The 10,000-nt window shown below is 35.1% G+C and overlaps 1 protein-coding gene across 1 annotated transcript in view; it reads right to left on the bottom strand.

The window, feature by feature from the left end:
• The window catches only part of LOC145271429 (uncharacterized), a 390,062-nt gene extending 380,834 nt beyond the window's left edge, over window positions 1–9,228 (bottom strand). Inside the window, exon 1 of the mRNA XM_080126962.1 lies at window positions 9,166–9,228. The gene's annotated coding sequence lies outside the window, so the exon portion shown is untranslated. The remainder of the gene's footprint in view (window positions 1–9,165) is intronic.
• Between the last annotated feature and the right edge of the window lie 772 nt (window positions 9,229–10,000).

Raw genomic sequence — 10,000 nt, 5'->3', positions numbered from 1 at the left:
CAACAAAAAAAAACAAACGTAAATATGTTTGAAAAAAAAAACAAAAACAAACTTAAATATGTTTGCAAAAAACAAACGAACAAAAAAAAAACATGTTTAAAATTAAACATTTATTTTTATTTCAACGGTGCCATTATATACATTTTGTGCTTCCGTAACTGGGTGGACAGACATTAATGCCACCTATAGTCAAACGGAGGAAACAGGCTCTCTCTTTCTTCACGATTACCGATGTTTGTTTACTGGCTCTTATCCGTCGGGTCCCGATAGTAATATGGATTATAATACATAATATTCGTTGGAAGATGTTTCGTCGGGGACGCCTAATCATGAATCACCGTCTAGAAAACAGGGGAAGTAATGCAATGTCTCGAGAAATATGCCGGAATGCCCAATTATCTCCCTTGGTATTTCTTACTTCAACAATAAATGTTTACATACTATGGAAAGAAATGTCAAAAAAAAAAAAAATCGATCAAAAAATATGCGTAGATCGTCGTATAACGATTTGATCACTGTCTGTCTGACGTAATGAACATTTAAATTAAAATGTTTAAAATTCAACGCTATTTCACATGATTAATGGTAGCCGAATGGATACGGCCTCCGCTAATCGAGCCAGAGATGTCTCGTGTCGCGGGGTTCGAATCGTTCGACTGGTAGTAATTGTGACACCCTGCACTGAAGAATCCCGAAAGGATGAAACACTAGTGTCTGTAGGTATTTAATTATTATAGTAAAAAAAAAAATAATTATATATATATATATATATATATATGGTCGACCTAGACGAGAGGATCCAAAATGGCCGACCAGGACTGAGATATGACACGTGCCGTTGTTTCCTTAATAAATTATTTCAGTTAGAGTCGATGAATTGTCAGATATTTTTTTTTTTTTTTACTTCGTTTTGTTTTGGTAAGGTTTCATTATTATTTAACATTTATTTGTGTGTAAGTTGCTATTTATTAGTATAAGCTCGAGCCGTTGTTTCCTTAATAAATTATTTCAGCTAGAGCCGATGAATTGTCAGATATTTTTTTTTTTTTTTACTTCGTTTTGTTTTGGTAAGGTTTCATTATTATTTAACATTTATTTGTGTGTAAGTTGCTATTTATTAGTATAAGCTCGAGCCGTTGTTTCCTTAATAAATTATTTCAGCTAGAGCCGATGAATTGTGTGTAAGTTTCTATTTATTAGTATATATTATGCATTGTATTCTTTGGCGGCCATCTTTTTTACGTGTGTGCAGTATCATAGATGAGTAGGTTTGTTTATGACGTATGCATGTTATTAAAAATCTAAAAATGCGAGCATGAAAAGTAATATGGTTAAGCTTAAACATGGAAAAGTAAAGGACTAGTTGTTAAAACTGGAAAAGAAAAGGACAAGATATTCTAGTAAAAAATATAATAAATTTATAACTTAAAATATTGCAGCATTAAGAATTGATTATATAATGTTAACTTATATTACAATAGAAAAATGCGAGCATGAAAAGTAATATGGTTAAGCTTAAACATGGAAAGGTAAAGGACTAGTTTTTAAAACTGGAAAAGAAAAAGACAAGATATTCTAGTAAAAATATTATAAATTTATAACTTAAAATATTGCAGCATTAAGAATTGATTATATAATGTTAACTTATATTACAATAGAAAAATGCGAGCATGAAAAGTAATATGGTTAAGCTTAAACATGGAAAAGTAAAGGACTAGTTGTTAAAACTGGAAAAGAAAAGGACAAGATATTCTAGTAAAAAATATAATAAATTTATAACTTAAAATATTGCAGCATTAAGAATTGATTATATAATGTTAACTTTTATTACAATAGAAAAATGCAAGCATGAAAAGTAATATGGTTAAGCTTAAACATGGAAAAGTAAAGGACTAGTTGTTAAAACTGGAAAAGAAAAGGACAAGATATTCTAGTAAAAAATATAATAAATTTATAACTTAAAATATTGCAGCATTAAGAATTGATTATATAATGTTAACTTATATTACAATAGAAAAATGCGAGCATGAAAAGTAATATGGTTAAGCTTAAACATGGAAAAGTAAAGGACTAGTTGTTAAAACTGGAAAAGAAAAGGACAAGATATTCTAGTAAAAAATATAATAAATTTATAACTTAAAATATTGCAGCATTAAATTTTTTTAAAATTCAGTTTAACATTATATAATGAATTCTATAATGAATATGTTCTGATTCTGAACGTCATTTGTGTGAATTTTGGTACTTGTATCACTAAATGAAAGATTCTTATCGAATATTGAGATAACCTATACAAAAGCCAGGTATGGCTTACGTCAGAGTGTTACGTAGTGTTATTATTACAATGATGAATGAGATAGGGGAGGAATACGACAAAACATGATAAATTAAAATGGGGTGGGTACACAAGAACCACTTATCAAGGCTGGAGACCACTCGAGGACAAGAGTAAATAAGTATACATAGGCCATCTACAACTTTGTAGATGCTTTTGTAGCGAGGAGTTCTTTTTTTTTTAGGGGTGAGGGTGCTGGTCCCATGTCCAATCTTCCCAGAAAGTACATACAGTGCCTAGCCTTCCCAAATGGTCACGCATCTGGTATTGGCCAGGCTCAACGTTGCTTAACTTGGGTGATCTGGCGAGAACCGGTGTGTCAATGTGATTTTGACGTGGGGGATCACTTTCCTGTATAAACTTAACGTAAAAAGAGCACCGACTTCTTGGCCACCTGGTGTTCAACAAGACATGTCACCCCCTAGCATTTTTTCAAGTTTGGTGATTGAGATAGGGGAGGAATACGACAAAACATGATAAATTAAAATGGGGGGAGGTTTACACAGGAACCACTTATCAAGGCCTGGAGACCACTCGAGGATAAGAGTAAATGGGTATACATTAACTTGGGTGATCTGGCGAGAACCGGTGTGTCAACATGATTGTGGCGTGGGGGATCACTTTCCTGTATAAACTAACGTAAAAAGAGCACCGACTTCTTGGCCACGTGGTGTTCAACAAGACATGTCACCCCTTAAATTAAAATGGGGGGGGGGTTTACACAGGAACCACTTATCAAGGTCTGGAGACCACTCGAGGACAAGAGTCAATGTGATTATAGCGCAGTAAACATAAATAGTGGAATTTTGTCAATTGGATTATTTGAAACATAGAATAACGATAAATTTTATTAAAATTTTTCGGGGGTCGTGAATTTAATTTGAAACCTACATGTGTTACGTAGTGTTATTATTACAACGATGAACGTATGTTCTTTTGTATTTATGTCATGTCATATGCTACTGGTACCATGTAACCCAGTACTACCTGCCTCATGGTCGGGTCACTGGTGACTAAACCGGTTCCCCCACCAGACTTGTTTGGTGAGGAGGGCGGCTAGTCTCCCTGAAGGACTAAAAACAAGACCTTTCAAAGGGCGAATGAACTCTTTTTCTGGGTCAACGGCCAACTAGCACCGTGTATATTTGTGTGTTTGTATATGTGTATTTGGGGTGGAGAGGGCTCCCGTAAGCCGTGGTGAAGGCAACCTTTCTAGGAGAAGCAAATCTCTGATTTTTGAAACCATAAAGCGGAAGACCAGTACCCGCATTAAGCTGGTCTGCAGTTTAATTTGTTGCTGGCTATCTTGCTCTTGCTTGTTGCTGGGTCTCAACATTTTAAACCGAGAGAGAGACTTAGCTGTCGTACAAAGCTAAGACTCTGTAACATCATCTTTGTATAGATACTCCCTCAGGTATTTGGGCTCATGGATTTTAAGTGTCTGAGGGAGTGGCACTCGTCTGATAAGACGTTGCAATCATCATCATGTTAAGAAGGATAAGAGTCTTAAGAGTGTTCATGGAAGTAAGAGATCTTTGAGGTTCATGTGTAAGCGTTCATGTTGTGAGATATGGAGACATTAGTGAGATATATATAAATAGAGAGAGAGAGTTTATAATTGAGAGAGAGTACATATAGTTACACTTTGAGAGAGGATTTCATATCTAGATAGGTAGACCGATAGATTGAGAGGTTGGCATTTATGCTTTGACAGTTTGTATGAACAGGAGTGTTTATATAACATAAATAGAATGGCACATATACTTTCTAAACATATTTTTTTAGATGATGAATTTCGGATAGTTCTTATATATAAATTGACAATACCTTTTTCATGTAATGATGGACACAGGAGACGGCAGTTATAAAAACATGATGAGCATTTATTCTTCCATTTGACCGGTCAATGGCTTGCATCCAGGAATTCAAAGTTTCTTCTTACATTTTCTTTCTCTGTTTAAAACCCTCTCGCTTCCAGACGGGCCAAGATTCAAACTGGTCGGACTCTCGTCTGACTCTCTGCCTCCCTTCTGACTTCTCTTCCTAACTAAGTAACTCTCACTTTGTGAGAAGTGTAAGAGTCTTAGGAGAGTTCATGTTGTAAGTGTTCATATTGTAAGACATTAACACATTAGTGAAATATATATAAATAGAGAGAGAGAGTTTATAATTGAGTGAGATTGCATATAAATACATTTTGAGAAAGTTTTTTCATATCTAGATAGACAGACCGATAATTGAGAGGTTTGCATTTATGCCAATGGATTGACAGGTTGGCATTTATGCTTTGACACTTTGTATGAACGGGAGTGTTTGTATAACATAAATAGACACATTTACTTTCTAACACATATTTTTTAGATGATGAATTTCAAATAGTTTGTACACATAAATAGACAATACCTTTTTCATGTAATGATGGACACAGGAGACAGCAGTTATAAAAACATGATGAGCATTTATACTCCCACTTGACCGGTCAATGGCTTGGATCCTGGAATTCAAAGTTTCTTCTTACATTTTCTTTTTCTGTTTAAAACCCTCTCGCTTCCAGACGGGCCAAGATTCAAACTGGTCGGACTCTCGTCTGACTCTCTGCCTCCCTTCTGACTTCTCTTCCTAACTAAATAACTCTCACTTCCTCTATTGAAATATTCAACAGTGTCATATTTTGTATTGTTCTTTGTGAGAAGTGTAAGAGTCTTAGGAGAGATTAGAGTCTTAGGAGAGTTCATGTTGTAAGTGTTCATATTGTAAGACATTAACACATTAGTGAAATATATATAAATAGAGAGAGAGAGAGTTTATAGTTGAGTGAAATTGCATATAAATACATTTTGAGAAGGTGCTTTCATATCTAGATAGACAGACCGATAGGTTTGCATTTATGGCGATGGATTGACAGGTTGGCATTTATGCTTTGACAGTTCGTATGAGTGTTTGTATAACATAAATAGACACATTTACTTTCTAACACATATTTTTTAGATGATGAATTTCGGATAGTTCTTATATATAAATTGACAATACCTTTTTCATGTAATGATGGACACAGGAGACGGCAGTTATAAAAAACATGATGAGCATTTATTCTTCCCTTGACTGGTCAATGGCTTTGTGTTCAGGAATTCAAAGGTTCTTTCTTTACATCTTTTTCTGTTTAAATCCTCTCGCTTCCAGAGGCCAAGGTTTGAGAGTTTATAAATGAGAGACATATAAATTTTTTTTCATTGCAACAGTGTTATATTTTGTATTTTTCTTTGTGAGAAGCGTAAGAGTCTTAGGAGAGTTCATGTTGTAAGTGTTCATATTGTAAGACATTAACACATTAGTGAAATATATATAAATAGAGAGAGAGAGAGTTTATAATTGAGTGAGATTGCATATAAATACATTTTGAGAAAGTGTTTTCATATCTAGATAGACAGACCGATAATTGAGAGGTTGGCATTTATGCTTTGACAGTTCGTATGAACGGGAGTGTTAGACACATTTACTTTCTAGCACATATATTTTTTAGATGATGAATTTCAAATAGTTTGTACACATAAATTCGAACTGGTCGGACTCTCGTCTGACTCTCTGTCTCTCTGCCTCCCTTCTAACTTCTTCACTAACTAACTAATTCTCACTTCCTATATTGAGAAATCCATGCATGTCCGGCCAACGTGACCACAATTCACATGCCATCAACATGCGCGACCTGCACGTTTTGAAACATTCTGATTTCCCATTTTTCCTTTGTTGTTTTCACAAAGGAATTCAACCTACATATCTAATTCATTTAACCCATATTTTATTATCCACATTCTTTCCAACAATTGAATAGTTTATTTATTATTTATTTCATCAGAATCAACAATTTACTGGACATTCCATTTAAACCTATTGTTCTTTAAAACTTATCTCCAGGGTTCGATTCCTGCTTTCTCTCATTTTATTTTCATTTTAACTAAATCTCTCTATTTTTATACTTACATGAAAAGGGGACAGCCCTTATCATGTAACAGTGCGCCACCACCAAGAATCAAAACGAAAACGTTTAGCTTACGATTTACTTTTTCAAACAAAAATAATTATACAAAATACTGTTAGAAACTCACTCAATATATGTTACAGTGACATAGGCGGACATATATTCGGTGGGTTTCTAACAGTATTTTTTAATAGTTTTTAGTTTGAACTCATTTTCCCAAACTTAACGTGTTAAACAGCGAGCATGCCGCCATTTGTCATTTTCAAATATATTGATAAACACTGTGGTACTCTTGCATAATTTTTTTATTATCCAACATTCTTTCTAATTTATTTATTTTATCAGAATCAACAATTTACTGAACATTCCATTTAAAACCTACTGTTCTTTAAAACTTATCTCCAGGGTTCGATTCCTGCTTTCTCTCATTTTATTTTCATTTACTAATTCTCTTTATTTTTACTTACATGAAAAAGGGGACACGCCTTTTCACGTGACAGGAGTACTGTTGCCACATCTGGGCAGGAGCTGCTAGAAGCAGCTTATCCTGCCTTGATAGAGTTCAAAATAGACTTTTCTCTTCCCTGCAACATCTTTCCCACGGAAGAGCTGTTGCAAGAGTGTCTCTGCTTTATCATTCTTTTCATGGTAAGTGCTCATCTGACCTCCAATCTATGGTCCTCCCTCGTCAAACTTTCACAAAAAAACACTTATCTAGCCAAAACTACTATCAATAATTTCCCCTTGGCCTTCGGGACAAGATCAAAGTGTAGTATCTGTTCTTCAGATGCTGCACTTCTATTCCTTGTTCTCTTTCGGTGGAGGAGAAATCCTTCACGACTGAGACAATTTTTATTTTTGTACCTTTTCTCCACATTAAAAAACTACCCTGGTGTCTAACTCTGTCCCGTGGGGAGGCATAGTAAATAGGTACTCTTTATCTGTGCCTAAACCTAAACGAAGATTCCATGAACAAAACTTCTTTCTTAGAACTACACGCTTGTGGAACTCTGTTCCGATTGCCTGCTTTCCAGCTGACTACAACCACATTGTCTTCAAGTCCAACGTAAACAAATTCTTGATGAACTGTCTCCCTAAGTAATCCAATTTACAAAATTCCCACTACTTTTTTTTTTTTTTTGACAAGTCGTCTTGAGTTTAGAACAAAAAATATTCGACATGAGAGGATCATATCTTGGGAGTCTCGATAATCGCTTAAAAATAGAAAATTAAAGAAAATACTTAGGTATATATAGTTTTAAAAAGAGCCTCTCCCCTCCAAAAGAAAATAAATTTGTATATTTTTAGGTAATGTTCCAGATCAGTGCTCGGAAAAAAAAAAATCCAGCTATCGGAAGTATATACAGTTAATTATGTAAGGCAACCGAACGGAACTGAGACACGCAGTCAGGACACGAAAACGAAACCATATATTTGGACGAGTTTTCCGGGCACCGTTTTTCCAATTAATAAAATAGGTAAATAAATAAATAAATAAAACCAACTGTTGTTTGTGTGATTTTTTTACCAAAATATTTTGCATTAAACGAGCAAATAAAACTGGACAGGAGCTGCTAGAAAGGACATATCCTGCCTTGATAGAGTTCAAAATAGACTTCGTAGCCTCGTACGAGATGTCCTTTTCTCTTCCTTGCAACCTCTATCTCACAGAAGAGATGTTGCGAGTTTGTCTCTGATGTATCGTTATTTTAATGGAAAGTGTTCGACTGAGCTTCAATCTATGGTCCCCTCTCGCCAAACTTTCACAAGAAACACTCGTATAGCTGTAAACACTATCAATAATTCCCCCCACTCTTTATCTGTGCCTAAACCTAAACGTAGATTCCATGAACAAAGCTTCTTTCTTAGAACTGCACGCCTGTGGAATTGTCTTCCGTTTTCCTGCTTTCCGGCTGACTACAATATGGTTGTGTTCAAGTCTAACGTAAATAAGTTCTTGATGAACCGTTCCATATAAGTTATTAAATTTACCAAATTTTCATTACTAATGATTACTATATTGCCCAATTTCTACTGTACACTCTTTAACCCTTATCCTTGAGTGGCCTCTTGGCCTTGATAATGTGGTGATGCCTGTGTAGAAAAAAAAAAACCTATTGCAGCAGGGCAAAAAAATTTAAAAAATTGCGTATGTAAGTGTGTATTGGCGGCCATTTTTAAAAAAAGTTTTAAATTGTGTTAGTCGAGACACTTATTCAGGTAGGTAGAAGAGTGTGTTTGTGTTTACTCTACACATAGATCCGAAAAAGTTATGCTGAAAACGAATATCGCAAGGAAAATTAGCACAGACAAATAGTCTTGGAGCTAGTTTTATTAATGCGTGTATTTTGAAATGTAAATCACTGGCGACCATGTTTGAACAGTTTTAACAGGCGGCGTATGAAAGGGGCCAACCCTCAGTTTGTTCAGGTATGCTGAAAACGAATATCGCAAGGAAAATTAGCACAGACAGACAAATAGTTTTCGAGATATTATTGTTTGTATTTTTAAATGTAAATGCATAAACACACACATACACACACACACTTTCATAAACATACACACTCGCATAAACACAGACATACACAAACACACACGTACACACAAATACACACCAACACAAATCAACTTTCCGTGAGAAACTGTCATGAGGTGGGGAGGGGTGAGTGTCATAAGTGTCAAGCGAATTTGAAAGTTAACGAAATGGATTTCATTTCAACTTCGTTGGACCTTGGCACGTGCCAATTCTCCTTCCCTTAACCCCCCTCCCCTCTTTCGGGTAGGGGTTGTTTTTAGGTCGTAAAAATAATCTTTTTTTTCGTTATTAAATTGTAATTTTTTAAGAAATCGTTACCTTAAAAGTTAAGAAAGCCATTCTTAATGTAGAGAGGGGCATGTTAACTATTCTGTACTTTCATCCAATAATTAATAATAATAATAATAAGCAGAAGATATGATAAAAATTCAATTTAACTTGGATATTTGGGTTTGTATTACTGTACACATAGATTCGAAAAAGTTGTCAAAAAACAAATATATATAACAAATAATGTTACCAAAGGCAAGATAAGTAACTTTTCTACCTATCTGGATAATCCTTTAGTGTTTTTATTTAATGTAACATGTTTATTCAGCTTGAAAAACATACAGTATTTACCGATGTATTGGAAAATTTAAAATGGCGCCCGACTCCCATGGCGCTCGTTTCCCAGATGATGCAGCTGACTACAATCTGAATGTCTTCAAGTCCAATATAAACAAGTTTTTGATGAACCGTCCCCCTAAGTAATCCAATTTACAAAATTCCCACTACTTATGTTTACTACGCTATAATCACATTGACTAATGTATACCCAGTAACCCTTATCCTCGAGTGGCCTGCGGGCCTTGATAAGTGGTAATCGTCACTGATTTTTCACCTCTTTCCAGCCATGAAGTTGTTTTTGAAAGGAAAGCGTTTCCCAGATGATGCAGCCTTGATTTCTGAAGTCACGTTGTGGTTGGAGGACCAACCTGGAGTGTTCTACAAAAACGGTCTCCAGAGCTGCATCAAACGATGGGAGAAATGCATAACTCTGGGTGGTTCCTATGTAGAGAAAGACTAATAACTGTGCCAAGTTTCGTTGCTCTACTGCTATGGGAAGTGGGTCAGGGGCATTACTTGTTACCTGCCCCTCGTATGTTACCGT

This window comes from Euprymna scolopes, chromosome 46 (assembly GCF_053919585.1).
Source record: "Euprymna scolopes isolate OS-2025 chromosome 46, ASM5391958v1, whole genome shotgun sequence".
NCBI classification, from domain to species: domain Eukaryota; kingdom Metazoa; phylum Mollusca; class Cephalopoda; order Sepiida; family Sepiolidae; genus Euprymna; species Euprymna scolopes.
Note: the sequence above shows the minus strand (reverse complement) of the source record. Positions and strands in the feature narration are given on the sequence as shown.